This window comes from Paramisgurnus dabryanus, chromosome 11, assembly GCF_030506205.2.
Source record: "Paramisgurnus dabryanus chromosome 11, PD_genome_1.1, whole genome shotgun sequence".
NCBI classification, from domain to species: Eukaryota; Metazoa; Chordata; class Actinopteri; order Cypriniformes; family Cobitidae; genus Paramisgurnus; species Paramisgurnus dabryanus.
In genome coordinates, this window is record NC_133347.1 from 38,035,477 (window position 1) to 38,054,726 (window position 19,250).

The 19,250-nt window shown below is 38.5% G+C and overlaps 1 long non-coding RNA gene across 1 annotated transcript; it reads right to left on the reverse strand.

The window, feature by feature from the left end:
- Positions 1-574: 574 nt before the first annotated feature.
- LOC135718098 (uncharacterized) lies at positions 575-8,708 on the reverse strand. The gene is made up of 2 exons (XR_010520542.2): positions 7,111-8,708; positions 575-7,019 (listed from the first exon to the last, which is right to left on the reverse strand). It is a non-coding gene; the product is annotated as an uncharacterized lncRNA (long non-coding RNA).
- Between the last annotated feature and the right edge of the window lie 10,542 nt (positions 8,709-19,250).

A 19,250-nucleotide genomic window follows, 5' to 3' on the forward strand; every position in this document is an offset into this window, starting at 1 on the left:
TGGATTTTTAATCTATTTGTAGATTGCGTTTTGTGTTTACAGGTTGTAATATCTATTTGTGACTTTTACTCTGTCCATTTTCAATAACATTGGCATCATATTACCCCCATACTGGACATTCATTGATTAATTACCTGCCTCATCACACCTGTTTGTCATTTAGTCTGTGTGTATATATACCTCTGTCTTCTGTTTGCTCACTGCTGGATCATTGTCATTGCTACCCCGTCGGTTCCCTGTCTTGGATGTTCCTGTGTTCACTGTACTCACCATCTTATCCCTCGTGTTTTATTATTAAATGTTATTTATTTTTGAACTTTGCGTTTGCGTCCTGTCTCTCCTTCCGTGTCGTGACAATTAACTGTATCCACACATCCATCCAGTAAAACCTTTCATAGAAACTGACAATAAATACAATTATTATTCAAAAACAACTAATATAAAAATATGCTGATTTAGCTGGTTTAGTTATACTGCTACTATATATTATTACAAAAATGACATTACAGTTGTTGGACTTTAAGGCGTCCTTGCATGTTCATAATTTAGAGGAAAGGCACAAAATACATATATCTAAGTTCAAATATTTATTGATCAGATATGAAAAAGTTTCACAGCATGCCGGACCTTCTCAAGACCACACTCGGTAGCGAAGGCAACCCAGCCTCTTTTCTAACAATTATTTATATATTATATGACGTCGATTTCTCTTAGAATTCTCCACCCACATCGGTTGTTCTCGTTCACCTGACTCCCTTACCACACCCAGTTTTAGCCTGTAGGCAAAAATGGACACACAAACAAAGAAAAAACAAACTGTTCTCCGCACAACTTTGAGAGTCCTTCAATTTGTAACTATTCCCCCAATACTTTTCCACTTCACATATGATTGACTCCACATAGCATATTATAATGCTTTCTTAAAACAGGTCATTAATAAAACATTCATTTATTCATAAAAAGACATAAGTTGTAAGATGAAAATGATTATTATGTAAAACACATTTCAATATCATAACATCATTTCATTATTCGTAAAATTGGTTATGTGAATAAGGCACACATTAACTTCTTTAGATAGATAAACACATATTAAGTCTTTTACTGCAATACTACTTCTAAGCAAACACTTTAATCATTATTAATAACCATCTGTTAGGAAAGAAAACACACACACACACACACACAGGAGATTCTGTTCTTCAAAGTTGAGCTGCCATGCCCCTATTAAGTTATTCTGTATGCAACCTTTATTTCATTGGTTAATACACATTTATCAAAGACAACATCTTATATTTATTTCATCAATTATTCAATGATTAATACTGATTAAGTAAGAAATACATTGCATATTTTATCCTGTAAATATTAAAACATTGGTTAATAACATGAATGTATGTTTGCTTTTCTCCCTCAGGCCTCACTCTTATCTTGACCAATACAAGCTGTACACATTCCAAGCTTATCCAACCGAAACCATGGCCTTGCAGCTTTTGCACACCCAAACTGCTCCCTCTCAGTAACTTTCCACTCTCTTAGACAAACACAAACAATCTTTTACTTCAGCATGCTATAATGATTATTGAAAACACTTCTAAGTAAACTATTTACAAACATATAACCTTAAAATCCCACAATTCCCTCTCTTGACCTCTGAAAGAGGTCACACTTGTTCCTCCTCATCATCCTCCAGGTTCTGTAGGCCTAAGAGCGGCATACTGTATGGGGGTGGATTTTCTTTTTTTTCTATTGCAGACACTATCAGCCTGTTACACAGGGATCTGAGACAGGGGATACAACAACATCCACAAGTGACCAGTATGGCCAAATCCAAGGTGTATGATATTGTTCAATTTTTGTGTAATTTAATTCAATTCCCTCATATCTCTTTAAACACGGATCTTGTGGTGTTGTTTTGGACCTTTTGTCAATTTTCAGATTACCTCCATTGTTTATGCCAAATATTATGGTAATTATAATTGCAGTTATAGCCCCTAGGGCCCACAGAACCTTCCAATTTCCATATAGCTTCATCTCTGTGGAAAAAATACACTTATGCCTATTGGCTAATACTCAAATAACAATCGTAAATTCAAAAAGGAAACATTGAAATGTAAGACTATATAAGAAACTTAAGAAATTCAAAGGTCAAAATTCATATACCAATATGGTATGTAGTTATTCAGGTTATAATGACTAAACAGTAATTGTGATGTTCAGGTCCCTGAACACTTCTGTCAGGATTTCCACCACCTTATGGAAATCCAATTTAATGACAATGATGACAATTTATTTATATAGCACAATTTAAAACAACAGCTGTTGACCAATGTGCTTTCCAAATAGATAAAATAATAGATAAAAGACAGAAGAGAAAATAAGATAAAATCACATCAATAGATAAAAGACACAGGAAAAATAAAATAAAATCACATTAATTAAAATTTTCCTCAAAGGCTTTTGAGAATAAAAAAGTTTTGAGTCTAGATTTAAAAGTAAGGAGAGATGGAGCCTGTCTTAAGCTAACAGGTAAGCTGTTCCAAAGCCTTGGAGCCGCACTGTAAAAAGCTCGATCTCCCCTACACTTTAGTCTTTTTATCTAATTTATCTATCAATTTATCTAACCCACACCCCAGCCGGGGAGTAGGCACACTTGTTATTCCTTTTTCCTCACACCAATCTCTCATGCATCTGAGGCTGTTAGTAAAATTCTCATATGTTGGTAAATCAGTACAGTTTTGTTTGGTTATTAAATGAAAGATCAGTCTGCCGTCGTCCTCATGGGTAACTGCACATTCACCTGTGTGTTTGTTTTGACTTACAACCTTTTGTGTACCGTACTTTGCCTTGAACTGTACGGCTATACCTGCACCGTATGCACAATCTGCGCTTACACAGTGTGCTAGGGGTTCTGTTGCTGGGCTGGAAAAAATGTCACCTTTTTTATGCACAATTTTACAGATTGTCTGTTGACTTTGTGGTTGGTGTTGTGTGGGTGTTACCAATAGTGGTTCACTTCCCGTCTGTTCTCTCTGCTCTCCAGCAGGTTTAGTCTACTTTCACTTTCACTTTCAACAACCTCTCAACAACCTCCCTCTCTTGGACCTGAGTCCTCAGGTCCACACCTGTGTCTGTCAGTGACCTGGAAGGAAAATCACATGGAACACAAGAAGAAACATGGAACCAGGTGTCTCCTTTTCCTTGGAGCTACACACAATGCGACGGCCTGGCAGTCACTCTTAGCGACTTGGACCATGTGGGCTCGTCCCACTTCCTCCTTAACACCGTTACTCTCACCCAATCAGCTATACTGTACTTTTGGTTTGGTCACTGTCCCCTTCACGTGTTTTGGTAGCCTGCCATGAAAAATGTTCAAACAGATCAGTTAGTGTGTCAAAAGAAACAGCATGTGTTAGTGGCAGGATAGGGTCCTTCACCAGGGCATTCCTCGGACCCGGAAACTGGCGACCTGTAAACAATTCAAATGTTGTCAAACCAGTGATCCTGTTAACAGAAAAGCAAATAGACATTAATGCAATTGGCAATCCATCAAGCCATGTTATTTTTGTTTGTGCACAGATTTTGTCAAGTCAAGTTTTGATATCAAGGTCAGCTTCATTATTTCAGCTTTGCTCTGTCATTGGGGTGTCAAGCAGCCCCGAAACTATATGTCAATTCCATTGCGTGTTTGTCAGTCTGTCAGATCTAACTTTGTCTTGGGAAACCATGGTTGGGGATATAAGTGGTCTATTAGGCCGTTGACAACAGCCACTTCATTAGGTACCTTCACAGCCTGTAGTATGTGTCAGGCTTCGCTAGCATTTGTTATAGGCCGGCCTTTCCTGGTTTCAAACCCACCTATGCAGATCCATATATACTGCACCAATCACATATGCAGAATCACTAAAAATGGTCACCCTCTCTTCACCATGTAGTGCAAGGCTTTGATAACAGCTATCATTTCAGCTCTCTGTGCTGACTGTTTACCGTTCAACCTACCACTCAGTCTTGTTACAAAATCATTTTCAACCTGTTCAACAACTGCAAAACCTGCCTTCAATGTGCCATCTGCTGCTCTGAAACAACAACCATCTGTAAACAGTGTGATTACCGGTCAGGGAGTTGTCAGTGGTACCGCGAACAAACCATCTCTCAATATATTTGCTTTTTCAGTCAATGGTATGCAGTCACATGGCTCACCCTCAGTGATTAGATCTGCCATGTTTACACCCTCATGGACATAATTTCAGGTTTGGTTGGCCAGGATTTTGGTAAGCTTTCTGTAGGACACAGTAATATATATTGGTAAATACTTTGTTATGTTTTGTCTGTTGAAATGTATAGGGCTTAAATGAAACCGGGGTGATATTGCAAAAACCTACGTCCGTAGGCCCCTGTGACCATAGGTCATGTGGCATGCTTTCAATTAGTTGTCCCGTCCCTTCACCGTCTGTGTTTTCCCTACCATGACTCCTGGTCAGTTGTTCGTGTTTTAGGATGGCTACATCCTCTGTCTGCTGCCTGATCCAATAAACGTCATGACTATGTGAGTGTCATACCCCTGAGATATGTGATGGTTGCCAGTGGTAAGGGTTAAAAGCATCTTAACCATGATGCCTAGCTCTCTAGCCTCATGGTTTGGGTGCAAAGCTAGTGAAATATGTGGTGCGGCTGTGTCAGACATCCTATACCATTCTTTCTGGCCGTCTGACAAAAATATGGGTGCAGCCACGCCTTGTTTGCCAACAAATATACCACATACCACCATCCACCAGTCTCCACTTAGTCCCCTAAATGGACATGAAAAGTTCCTCATAGTTTGTTGTGTCAAACCTGTCATAAAACATGGTGCAGTGAAGTGGGTCTATGGGGGGTAAAAATAGGGCCCTGTCTTGTATCCATGACTTGTGGGTGTTATAAAGAGACACTACACTGTTGCTAGACATTTCATCCTCCCAGTCGACCTCCAGTTCTGCCCAATAAATGTCGACTGACTCCTTATATTTCCCCCCCACTAACATCCATTGATTACCTGTCTCTGTTGAGCTCAATGAACAGTTAACTGTGTGTCCGTCTGGAAACCTAACTACAATACCATCAGGTGAACATAGTATGCTAGCCCCTAGTTTTGTTAACAAATCTCTGCCCATTAGGGGAACAGGTGCGTTGGAGGAGTACAGAAATGAATGCGAGACAAGTTGATTAGCAACTTGAGTTGGTAACTGTTTTGTCACTGGCCACTTTTCAATTTCACCAGAGAAACCCATCACACTCACTGTTTTGTTACTTAAATATGCTGACCGTATGGTGCCGCTTATTACAGTAGAGTATGTAGCTCCAGTGTCCACTAGAGGTTTTAGTGGTGTGCCATTCACCACTATGTCCATGAGGGGCTCGGCCATTCCCCCCATGGTGGTTCCCTGTGTGCCCCGTCATTCCTCTGCACCACCACCCTGGCCCCATGATGGGAGCATAGGCGCCATTAAATCAGGTGATGATGAGTTGTGTGGCCCTGGTGGTCCCCTGCCAAAACCACCATGTCCACGCCCGCTACCTCCTCTATTGGGACCCCATCCCCTTGCATTCGGTGCGTTAAGTGGATGCCGTACACTGGAATATTGGGGCTGTGGCCCGAGTTGTGGGCACCTGCGGGCCCAATGACCTTCCTGTCCACACACATAACATGCATTCCCTCCAAAAGCACCATACCCCCCTCTGTTACTACCACCCCGTCCTCTGGGAGCCCCTCTATATTGCTGATAACCTCCCCATGGGTTGCCTGTGTAGGTTTGGCCTGCATAAGGGTCCGGTGGACCATAGGCTTGTTAGTATTGGTCATACTATAGCACATTGGGAGGAAGTGGAGGGCGGCTGGGCAACCTGCTGTGGAATGTGTTTATTTTCGTCTGTGGCCTGTACAGCTACAGTCTCAAAAGCCCATTCTTAATCGTATCTACCTGTACAAGTTCTGTTTGTGATTTGTTTATGGCCCTGTCTGTGTAATCTCTTTCCCCTGTTGTTAGCATTTACATTTCTCTGAAATCTTAATAGAGTTGTGATTATCTGTCCCTGTGTCATAATTGTTTGTTGTAATCTTTCCATTTTTCTTTTCAGGGCCTCTATTTCATCAAATTCAACATCTAGTTCACCGCTGTTTACTGTTAACACCGGCTGTTGCTTTGAGATCGAAACAGACTTTTCCTCATAAGGAGGAGTTGTTTGCAGTGAGGGGTGTAGCGACTTCACTTTAGGAGGAGCCATGGGAGGAGTTGTGGGCGTCACACTTGAGTCTGGCTGACTGTTTCCTTGTTCAATTTCCTTTTGCTTTGCAGCTGCACCACTGCCAACTTCCCCTTTTCTTCTTTGGTTTGATAGCCTGCATGGCAGCAGCGATCATAGCTAATCTCGTCCAAATTCTCTACTCTTTCTCTAAGCCTGTCACAGTTGGCCCTTTGCCAAACCACTTTTTCCTTCTGCCTTTACAATCTCAATTCTGTGTACCAGTCTATGTTCCATGGCAAAAATGATGGGAGTCAGGGGAACACGTTTTTTCTCCTCCGTAACCCAGCAATTTTCTTCACACAATGTGTTCCATGCTGATGTAACCTCCTTTTGTCTTTTCTTAATATCTTTTGGATCGGTTTGGGCCAGCATCAGTTTCAATATTTTTTGCCACTGAACATAGACCGGTGGGCAACCATACTCATCACACTCTTTTTGAAATTCAGCCATTTTAAGACAATTTTTCGAGCACTAAAAATTACAAAGACACACAAGTCGCTCCTATCTTAAGCAAAAGCATATACAACAGTAGTTTTCAGGACTTCCACCCGCGCGACTACTGACCCGTCTTTTAGCGAAGTTTGAAAGCAAAAGGATATATACACCAGTAGTTTTCAGGAATTTCACCCGCGCGACTACTGACCCGTCTTTTCAAAGAAAATCGAAAAACACACAACTATACAAAAATAGGACGTCTTTTCAGTTTTTGTGGAGTTCTCATCCAACAGGCCTTTCACCTCTCTTTTGGTACTTTTCAGCGCCTAATACGCTGAGGGCCTCCAACCCAGCTTTAATATTCGTAGGATTTTCACCTAACAGGCCTTTCACCCTTCTTTTGGTACTTTATAGCGCCTAATGCACTAATGGCCTCCAACCATAAATTACTATTTCTCTTGGTTCTTTATAGTGTCTAATACACTAATGGACTCCAACCATAAATTACCAAGGTACCTTTTTCAAAAGTTTTTCATTCTGATCATATGTTTAAAATATCTATGTGTTAAAATTCAGTTCGGATATCCTTTTCAACACAAGTAATTTGGTATATTCAAAGAGCAGAATTCGATAAAACAGGCTCTGCTTACCTTTTTAGTAGAGCGCGCTTTTTGTGTTGAATTGGATTCCTCCCTTACTTTGGTTTCTTCAATATGAAACCCTCCTTCCTTTCACTCTCTCCTTTCCCTCCAAAGAAACGTCGGGGTCACCAATTGTTGGACTTTAAGGCGTCCTTGCATGTTCATAATTTAGAGGAAAGGCACAAAATACATATATCTAAGTTCAAATATTTATTGATCAGATATGAAAAAGTTTCACAGCATGCCGGACCTTCTCAAGACCACACTCGGTAGCGAAGGCAACCCAGCCTCTTTTCTAACAATTATTTATATATTATATGACGTCGATTTCTCTTAGAATTCTCCACCCACATCGGTTGTTCTCGTTCACCTGACTCCCTTACCACACCCAGTTTTAGCCTGTAGGCAAAAATGGACACACAAACAAAGAAAAAACAAACTGTTCTCCGCACAACTTTGAGAGTCCTTCAATTTGTAACTATTCCCCCAATACTTTTCCACTTCACATATGATTGACTCCACATAGCATATTATAATGCTTTCTTAAAACAGGTCATTAATAAAACATTCATTTATTCATAAAAAGACATAAGTTGTAAGATGAAAATGATTATTATGTAAAACACATTTCAATATCATAACATCATTTCATTATTCGTAAAATTGGTTATGTGAATAAGGCACACATTAACTTCTTTAGATAGATAAACACATATTAAGTCTTTTACTGCAATACTACTTCTAAGCAAACACTTTAATCATTATTAATAACCATCTCTTAGGAAAGAAAACACACACACACACACACACACACACACACACACAGGAGATTCTGTTCTTCAAAGTTGAGCTGCCATGCCCCTATTAAGTTATTCTGTATGCAACCTTTATTTCATTGGTTAATACACATTTATCAAAGACAACATCTTATATTTATTTCATCAATTATTCAATGATTAATACTGATTAAGTAAGAAATACATTGCATATTTTATCCTGTAAATATTAAAACATTGGTTAATAACATGAATGTATGTTTGCTTTTCTCCCTCAGGCCTCACTCTTATCTTGACCAATACAAGCTGTACACATTCCAAGCTTATCCAACCGAAACCATGGCCTTGCAGCTTTTGCACACCCAAACTGCTCCCTCTCAGTAACTTTCCACTCTCTTAGACAAACACAAACAATCTTTTACTTCAGCATGCTATAATGATTATTGAAAACACTTCTAAGTAAACTATTTACAAACATATAACCTTAAAATCCCACACAGTACAGAATATATAGCCTACGACATAAACTGCTTTTTAGTTAATGTTTATAATAGTTTGTAATGTGTTTCCATGTCCTTTTGATATGTTTTAAATGATTTTTTTTTTAAATAAGCTCATGTCTTATCTACTGCATAATAATATTTCCAAAAGACGAAAACAATACTGAATACGTGTAATAGTAGTCTAATATTTTTATTATGGTTTGTTTAAATAACTTACAATGTGTTGAATGAGAAGGATAAGTTTGCTGCTGTCGGATCGCGTGAAGCTTGATGTGTCGCCATAAAAACTCAAACAAGTCGATTAAAAACAAAATGTTTTGCTGTTTAAAACAAACTCACACCAGAGGGACAATTGTGACATTTTAAACCATCACCTGAAAAGGTCAAAAATAAGGAGTCTCTGTAAATTCCATGTAAACACTTGACTGACTGTCCCACTGTAGAGATACTGGTATGTCTCTGTGCTTTTATATTTGCGCACTGAAGACACGTCACCCCTGAGGAACAACATGAAACCAGTGTTGAGCAGTAGCTTCACTACAAGTAGCGAAGCTAGTAGTTTAACTACATTTTTCAGTAGCTTGGCGGTAGCTTAGCTGCTTTCTAAATCAAATAGCTTTCCAATAGCAAAGCTCTTTTTGACCAAGTAGTGAGGTAGCTTCCACACAAGCTACAATTTTCCAAACATTTCTGAAGTTGTCCTGAAACCGCCCCATAATGTGAACCCAGCTAACAAATTTAGGTTCTAAAAACGTTTTCCAAACGTTCTATTTTGGTTGCGGGAACGTTGTTTTGGAATGTTCTTGAAATGTTAAAATGTCCAGTTTTCTTGTTGTGATTAGAACGTTATTTAAAGGTTCTGAAAACGTTCTATATAACGTTTTCCTTACTTTATTTTCACCCATTATACAACGTTCTTAGAACATTTATTTATAACGTTCTTGAAACGTTAAAATGTCCAGTTTTCTTGTCGTGATTAGAACGTTATTTAAAGGTTCTAAAAACGTTCCATATAACGTTTTCCTAACTTTATTTTCACCCATTATACAACGTTCTTAGAACATTTATTTATAAAGTTCTTGAAATGTTAAAATGTCCAGTTTTCTTGTCATGATTAGAACGTTATTTAAAGGTGCTCTAAGCGAATTGACGCGTTTTAGACCATAAAACATTTTTTGTTACATACAGCAAACATCTCCTCACTATCTGCTTGCTGCCTGTCTGCTGATCAAACTGTAAAAAAAGCGATCTCTGTAGACAGCCCAGGCTTCACAAACGGCAATAACAAAACAGTGGCCAAACCTACAAACAGAAACCATAACAAAGTGTTCCAGCCAATAAACGACAAGAAGGATTTGGGGGTGGGGGTTGGGAGCGTTCATGAAAGCACGGAAGGGGGGGAGGGGGAGGAGTTAGCTACGCTCCGTCTGTTTGAAAACAATTCAAACGTCAACAATAACTAAAGTCTCGCAGATTCGCTTAGAACGCCTTTAAAGGTTCTAAAAACATTCCATATAACGTTGTTCTAACTTTATTTTCACCCATAATACAATGTTCTTAGAACATTTATTTATAACGTTCTAAAAACGTAAAAATGTCCCGTTATCTTGTTGTGATTAGAACATTATTTAAAGGTTATAAAAACGTTCTGTACAAACTTTTCCTAACTTTATTTTCACCCATTATACAATGTTCTTTGAAATAATATGTTTAATATTCTAAGAACATTATAGTACATTATAGCAAAAACATTTGTGCTCAAATGTTATAAAAACGTTTTTACAACATTCTTAAATCTTTATTTTCATTACAATATTGAACAACATGAATTGAATAGCATGGAGAGGGTTCTTGCTTTTTCAGAAACTTTTATTGTTAGCTAAACAAATAAAACAAAACAAAATGTTATATAAATGTACAAACAATTACATGAAGCTTTTCACAACAAAGAAACCAAAATATAATATATATATATATATATATATATATATATATATATATATATATATATATATATATATATATATATATATGAAATTGTTAAATAAAAAATTTAAAGTTAATATGTTAACATGAACATCTACACACATTTAACACACATTTAACAACACAAACATTTTACATTTTTTGTAAGTGTAATTATTTATACTATTGGTGACACTTCTATAATTATTGACACTATTGGTGTCCAACCTCCCCACTCTCCACCTGTAAAGTGAACAGATTGCTTCAAGTTACTATTTTAATCACTATTTGATTACTATTTTGATAATAAAATATTCAGGTTGTCCACTTCATAAAACTCTACACACTTAAAGGGGCGGTTTTCTAGACAGGGTTTAGATTAATCCAGGACTTGGCCTTAGTTATATTAAGACATTTAAATAGTTTTTAAAAACAAACCTCACAAAAACAATATTGGTGTGCATCTTGAGACAGAACAATGGCATTTCAAACATGCTTTAGTCTGGGACTAAAATAAGCCCTGTCTGAGAAACCGCTCCAACAAGTTAAATAAGAAAAATAGGTGAGGAAAATTGTATGATATCAAATATGAGGTGTGTGCATTAAGCCTTACAGTATGCAAATTTGTTATATCCCAACTAGTAGTACACATGAACATTGATATATAAACTCTTGTTATATATGTTATATAACTTGCTGTTATATAAGAATATGACTTACCCTTGTTCCTCGATGTGGCGCATACTTCAATGTGTCTGCAATGCAGTCAGTTATTATGTTTGTAGACACATTTGGATGCATCTTGCGGCAGGCTTCTGAAAATATATTTTTTATACATAAGCGTTTTGCAACAAAGAAAATCTTAAAACAAAGTCTCTGACTGCTGTGTTATAAGTATAGAACTTATTAAAAAAGCTTGTTTTGTAACCCAAGGTAATATTTTATTTTGATGAAATAAAAATAAAATAGTATGAAAACATCTTTTTTATACTACGCATGATAGATGGAACATGAGGTTGAGACTGTCTACACTGAATGTGAACATTTATACAGTGCAGTTATTAGTAGTAGTAATATTTCTGCATTGTGAATGACTTACAGATGTAGCAGGTGTAATAGAAAAACAGTTTTTAGACCAATTGTACTGATATCCATACTACTTTTTCTGAGTTATAGACTCAATTTATTGAAAGTGGCGTGAAAAAAAGCAGAATGAAATTAAATTGGAAAATTGACAAATTTAAAACTCAAGTTTTCCATTTATAATAAAAACTTTCATTTAAAAACTGCATGTTCTGTTCACTTGTGTTATGTTTGACTAATATTTGAATTTGTTAGATGATCTGAAACATTTAAGTGAAACAAATATGCAAAAATATAAGGAATCTGGAGAGAGGCCAACACTTTTTCACACCACTGTAAATAGTATGATAAATGAGGACAAAACCTTAATGATTGCAAAGATCGCTCTACTCCATTGTTTTGGCTGTATAAGTGACGGGACATCAATTTAAAGGAACAGTATGTAAGAAATGTATATCAATGAATCCTAAAATGGCCCTGATATGTCACTAGACATTAAGAAATCATTTTCATTTCAAATACTTATTTCACTGACAACAGTAGTCCGGCCAGGATATTGTCTTTTAAAAAGTGGAGTTGCAGCCCTCAACTGATGTTTATGTTGTCATTTTGTGTATTGGCCACCAGTTATGTGATTGCAGTACCAGTTTTAGCCACAAGTTTTGTGATTGCAGTACCAGTTTTGGACACAATCCTACATACTGTTCCTTTAACAGTTTCACAGGGATTTGCAACCTAATAGTGAATCTATTGTTACCAACTATTAGCACAGACCAAAAAAATAGTGCTTACAACACTATATATCCACATTACATGTTAAAAACAAATTGATATAGCATTTATACTGTATTCTGTGCTAATAGTTGGTTACAACAGATTTATTATTAATGTGCAAATTAAACAGTGTTAAAATGATGCACTGTTACTTACACAGCTAAAACAATAGAAGAGAGTGGTGATGGCGATCACTAATGACTGATATATGTGACCCGTCACGGAAACTAGGGACACAAGTCGGCAGCACAAGTTTCGAGAAAATGAGAATCAAAGGTTTTTTTTTTATATTTGTGATTTTCGTTTTATTGCAGAATCTGTTGGTTGAGATCACGAAGAAGCCTCTCCATGTTTGGGATAGCAGTTTATGTATATTTAAAAGCGTACATTTTGCGGTTGAAATAGGCTGGTTTTTCTGGAGATTCTAGTGTGCAGCGGGGGGCGTCATTGTCTGTGTATATTTACATACTGGATAAGCTTGTGTTTTCGCCTCCGCCCCCAAAGGGAACAGCGTGACTACTGAATAAGGATAGTTCGCCCAAAACTGAAAATAATGTCTTACCCGTATGTCGTTCTAAACTTGGAAGACCTCCGTTCATCTTCGGAACACAGTTTAAGATGTTTTAACTTTAGATTTAGTCCGAGAGCTTTCTGTTTCCTCCATTGAAAATCTATGTACGGTTTCCATGTCCAAAAAGGTAATAGAAACATCATCAAAGTAGTCCATGTGACATCAGTGGGTCAGTAAGATTGTGGTGAAGCATCGAAAATACAGTTTGGTCCAAAAATAGCAAGAATTACAACTTTATTCAGCATTGTCTTCTCTTCCGTCTCGAGTGTGAAGTCACGTGACTGTAGTGACGTGGCTGCCCTGTTCCTCAGACATGTTTGCGGTCATAAATCATAAATTGTTACAGTAAAAAATATTAACACATGAGACAAGGGCAATCATTGTGGTGAGCATTGTGGTGATTGTTTTTATTTATTGTGTGGCTGCGTTAAAAAATGCTCATGCAAATAACGATTAAAATATTTTAATAAGTTTGTTGTGTGGCTGTATTACGTTTATTTTATGTAAATAATAATTAAAATGTTTTCATAAGAAACCTTAATGTATATGAACTTCATTTGTAAGTGTACTTTGGGATTGGACTGCTTGCGTTTCTTGGGTCCGATTTCAAAGCCCCCAAACCCTTTTAGCGGTGAGGGTGGACGCAGCCATGTCCTCTGCTGGCGTCAGGTCATGTGTGGAGGCAGATCCACCTCCCTTTACACGGCGTGCCTGATTTATGCTGGCAAGTTTGGGATTCCCCCGTCTCCTGACATCATTGTAGCGCTTGGCGCAACGTCCTGGGGATGCCAGCTGATGAGACAATTGTGGCTATTTCCTCTCACACCTGTTTAACCAGCACTGATTTGGGCGGGTTTCTCCCATCCCCATACAAAACAACTTCTCTGTCTTTGACTGCTCTTACAAGAACGTCCGTTTCCTCGGCTGTGAACCGCTCCTGGCGTGCGCCTGGTAAATCCGTCATAATAATAGGAACACGCAATGGAACTTGCGCACTTGTGTTTAAAGGGAATGTTGGATGACGTTCTGATTGGTTTATTTGAGGTTCGCCCAAACCACACCTATGAATAATGAACCTACTTCAGACAAACCCCTTATTGATTTGCGCCTGGCGCAAAAGTTATTTCTCCCGCTGGGAAAATAGCAACAGCGGCCAAGATCCGCCCACAAAGTCACTTGCGTTTTACGCTTCACACTTGCGTTTCAGATTGTTAAAATAGGGCCCATAGCTTGCGTCTCCCCAGACTGTAAAGCTCGGGCGCACAAAACAAAAGAAAAATAAAAGATGCTGGGGCGGAACAAATACAGTCAGCCGCGTCACTGACTTTATGCGGCGCCGCAGTCGGATGACGTCAAAGTACCGTGAGAGCTCTTCAAGAAATCTTACCGAGTAGTTTAATTTCGACTTGCTCTCGCAGTACTTTGTCGTCATCTCTTTGTCAGTTCTTGCAGCGCAGCATGAGTCCAAACACAGAAGTTACACAGAGATCGTTGTATTCTTTATATAATTGGCTACATGTTTTGTCTATCAATATTTTCCATGTAGTCATTGGCTGATGGAGGAACGAGCGAGGTATCGGTAACATCCCTTAAGGACTTCGCGTTTTCGACGGTGCTGTTTTTGGATGATCTATTATACTACCTCCCTATTTTAAATACAAACTTTGAAGGCGGGTTCATGTGTTTAACGGAGTGTAATCTCATATACCCTTACATGTTACGATGTAAATAGTCCTCAGATTGTATATTTTATTGTATTACCAGACATTCATGCGAAATCTGATGTAAACAATAGACTATACATCTATATTTCATGGATTATACGCATTTGTGGACAAAAATGGTCATTGGGTAATCTGAAACAGACTGGATCCCCACAAAGATAAGAAGAGTCGTGTTTATTTTTGCATGTTGTAATTTAGACTTCTGTCATAAAATACTACATATGATGCTAGAACATCTGTATCTCAAAACGGATTTACAGGGGGTATGGCTTAGCTAAATGAGATGTAAATGAGCCCTATTGTCTCTCCAGCCAGGGAAAAGGGAAAGTGTTAAGTTTTTCTTTTCAAATTTCTCAGCATTCTCTTTCTTGAATGTGTTACATTCAAATGGCCACAACTTCTCCAAATCTTATCAGATTTCCATGTGTTACACATTGTTGGAAAGCTTACACTTTCAGAATCTGTGAATACTCAAAATGGCCCAGATCCGACTTGTGTCACTACTTTCCGTGACTGGTCACATATGTGGGTAGGTGTGTTCGTATATGGGCTGTTATGCATGACAGAAAAAATGTCTTACATCACACATCCTGATGATGTCTGATGGGTCTTCTCTTAGGTAGTGTGGCAGACCCAGCAGAGCAGCACTTCTCCTTTCGTTTGTGTCCTACAAAACAAAAATAAGCTGTGTTGAGATTTTATTGCAAACATCTGGTGCCCAATTGTACAATTCTCAGCTCGTCTACTTACGTCTTTCTTCAGACAGTCCAAAATGGCTTTCAGTGCAGGCTTTTTTGCCGACTTGGTCGCAGCTTCGTTCACTTCCAGCAGTCTTGGTGCCAGATCATCAAGTCCGTCGAGGAACGACTCGAGAAGGTCTATGCTTACAACTCTTTTGAACTCTGCCCGAACCTGAGGAGACAAAAAGGTTAAGAAATTAGACAAAAGATTTTCAAAGCATAGACTTACAATTTAGTAAGCTAAGGTTGTCTGTTGTCAAAGGCTTTTATCCACTCAGTAATACTAAACACAATCCTCTCACTTATCTGTATGCACATTCACGCCACCATTCGGACTAAAAAAACAACATTTCTGAACGGACCACAGTACAGTATCAGACATCCCTCTAGTACTTCCTGGAGGGAAGCTCATACATTGATATCCAGTCATTGGAATAAGTGATTAATCTTAGGCTGAGTGTTGTCTATTGTTATACCTGTCTCTCACAGAACATGGCCGGCCATCTAGCTATGACATCCCCAATGAGAGGTTGATCCCCTACAATCTCCTTTCTGCGATTGGAGAATGTGGCAGACATCAGCTCATATATCTCAGGGTTTCCTGCAGCATATTTCAGTTAAGGCGGCCCGCCTAAGCTGTTATATGGCCCGCCTGTTATTGTATTAGTCTACAGTTCTTGCAGTTTTAAAGTAAGTTAGCTGGTGAATTTGTTGTTTGAACAACCTGCTAGGGTTTCACGTGCCTGTTGATTAGATATAATTGTTGAGCGCTCTTGCTCACTTTATTTATGTGCATTATTTACATGCTACAGTAGTTACACTCCTTTAAGATAATGTAATTAATAGTGGAAAATAATCAGTTTTTACCATTTTTGCACTATCTATCATCGTTCACCAGACGTTCTACAACATCTGCTTTAGTTTGTGTTTATTAACCCTTTAGTTTCACTTCATCACGCAGCTATTCCTGTTAGAGGTAAAAACATTTAATTCATTAATAATCTAGTATGTGTTCATTTTAAGTCATAGTTTCTTCAAAATGAAGTTTTATTTGAGTGTTTTAAAAATAAATATTTTATTTTTTATTTTATTAAAATATTTTAATTTTCATCATGACCCATACACCCCGCCCATTTTATTGCCACGCCCTCTGCCCCGCCTATCCGCCCAACCCTACCACCTTAACTAACAAATTTTCTGCGGGAAACCCTGTATCTGCTGGTGATCTTGGTCTTTTTTCAGCACTTCCACCTGAATTGGATTGCACAAGCACAAAGGACACGTACTAAGACAAAATAGTAGGCTTCACAGGCACAAAAGCAAAGTGTAGGTAGTTAGTATAATATAGGCAGGTATGTATGCAGTAATATTAGACAGGTATGATGTGCATGTGTGATGTGCATGTGTGTGTATGATATACCTCCATCATCCTCTGCTTTTCTTCCATGTTTTCATCACTCAGTCTTTCAGGGGGATCTGGACAGTAGTGGACCTCGCCCTTCTTTGACTTCTTCATACGTGGTCCCTTGGCTTCTACTCCTTTTCTTTTGTTGACCCTCACCTCTGGGCATCCAGCTGCACTTAACTTCTGTCGATAGTTCCCGAGCTTAAACTTCAGGCTGTGGAACCAGCCGTACCAACCCTTTCCAGACCCTGGCTCTTTTAGACTGGGATGGTTCTCCACAACCGCTTTGCCAACATTCTCATAGTGTTGCCTCTCAGGATAAGGACTAATCTTTGACATGCTGTCTGCAAGTGTGTCCAGGATATCAGTTTTCATACCTTTAGGAATCACCAGCCCAGATCCATCTTTTGCATGTCTTCCATTTGCTTCTTGCAGTGTGAGTTCAACATCATGTGAGAACTCTGGAATCGGGAAGGGCTCAGGCCAGTGCTGGGAGTCAGATTCCCCACTACAGAGAGATGGAAGGCTGGATGTGTCCAATGTGGAATCCGAGCAGGCTGCATCAGCTGTGAACAACACTTTCAATGTTGCTCTCTCCTCAGGAAGGTCTCAGATGTCTGTCAAATTGGTCAGCTGATCCTTGAACGCAGGGTCCTCAAATTGTAAAATAAATCCACCTCTCAGGCCAAGGTTTGCACGCAACACCTGGCACAGTGCATCAACACTGGGGGGGGGGGTGAGATTTCGATGGAAAGGCGCCTGATATCCGTCTCAGAGAGGACAACTCGCAGCAGCATCGTGGATCACTTCGGCCTGAAATTGGAAACGAAAAAAGGTTTCATTCATTGTATAAATACAAACAAATGGTTACTACTGAAAAGATTTGGAAAACACTTCAAGAGGGTTAATTCTTTTGGATCAGGCTGTTAAATTATATTTTGCAGGACACCCAAGAGGGTTAATTCTTCTACATCAGGGTAGAAAAACACAAACTTACAGCAGCCTTAATTCAGCAAGAATGTTCTCAGAGTGGTTAACAATCGACTCTGGACAAGGTATGACACAAGTGGCATGTAGTCATTGAGATCCTCTGGTTTCACCAAGAGACACTCAGCAGGACTTTTCTTCACAAGATGGTAACTCCTCAAATGCTAGGGCTGCTTGATTATGGGAAAAATCATAATCCCGATTATTTTGATAAAAATCTTAATCTCGATTATTTAACACGATTACTATGCATTTATACATGGGCTTGACATTAACTTTTTTGCTCACCTGCCAAAGTGGCTAGTTGTTTTCCAAAGTTACTAGCCACTCAGCATTTTCACAGGCCACAATTTTGTTGCTGGTCAAATAAATTCTATATGATTAAACTTTACTTTGGCCTCATAAAATGCCTTTAATTCGAGCAAATTTAGTTGGTTTAGCTAAATTAGATGCAGATTGAATTTCAAATGCAGTCTGACCACCCAAATTAGGACAACATTTATTAGCTGGTATATACCAGGTATTTCAGTATAGATCATATCATATATTTAGGTATATGAAAAACATCCTAGTAAGGCATAAATAGATTCACATTGAATGAATATATTAAAAGTGAAGCAGGGGTGTAGAAGATTAACTGAAAAGATAAACACAAAACCCCTCGACAACCACTTTAAATATTTATTAACAACAGTAGTCAAGAGATGTACATGAATTTTACTTTCAACTTGTTTATGCAGATTGTATTTTATATGCTTGATCATGTTTTCTGTTAAAAGTGATTTAAGACTTTTAATGACAAATGTCGAGAGGGCATTATTGTTGCCCAAAGTAGCCTACATTAAAATGATGCGCGAACCTCTCAGCTGGCGGGTTTCATTTGATTTCGTGTGCATTCAGGTATGCGCTGAATTTCTCTCCGCTCTTGCCCTCACGCAATATATATCTCTCCAATCACTTCCATGCAATCGTTTTATCTTTCCCAAATTGTGTATGCGCTCAGACTGCGTCCTCTTGTGCATTCGCAAATCCATCACCTCTCGCACTCTCTGGGAGGTGGCACTTTGGTCCGCAACGCTCTGCAAAAATCGAAATTGAAATCGAAAAACGATTAATTGCACAGCCCTATCAAATGCTCCACATAGTAAGTCGAAAAAGGTTCAACGAAGAAACAAACATGACCAGCCAGCACAATGCATATTTCCAAAATCCTTCCAAAGTTGGGTAATCCACTTGTACTTCCAACAGAAAGTATCATTCCCTTTGAATACTGCGTTCAATTTAAGAAGACATTAGGGGTCAGTCCAACTGTGTCAACATCACTGAATTAATTCAAGATTGCTAGTCTAAGACCACCATCTAAG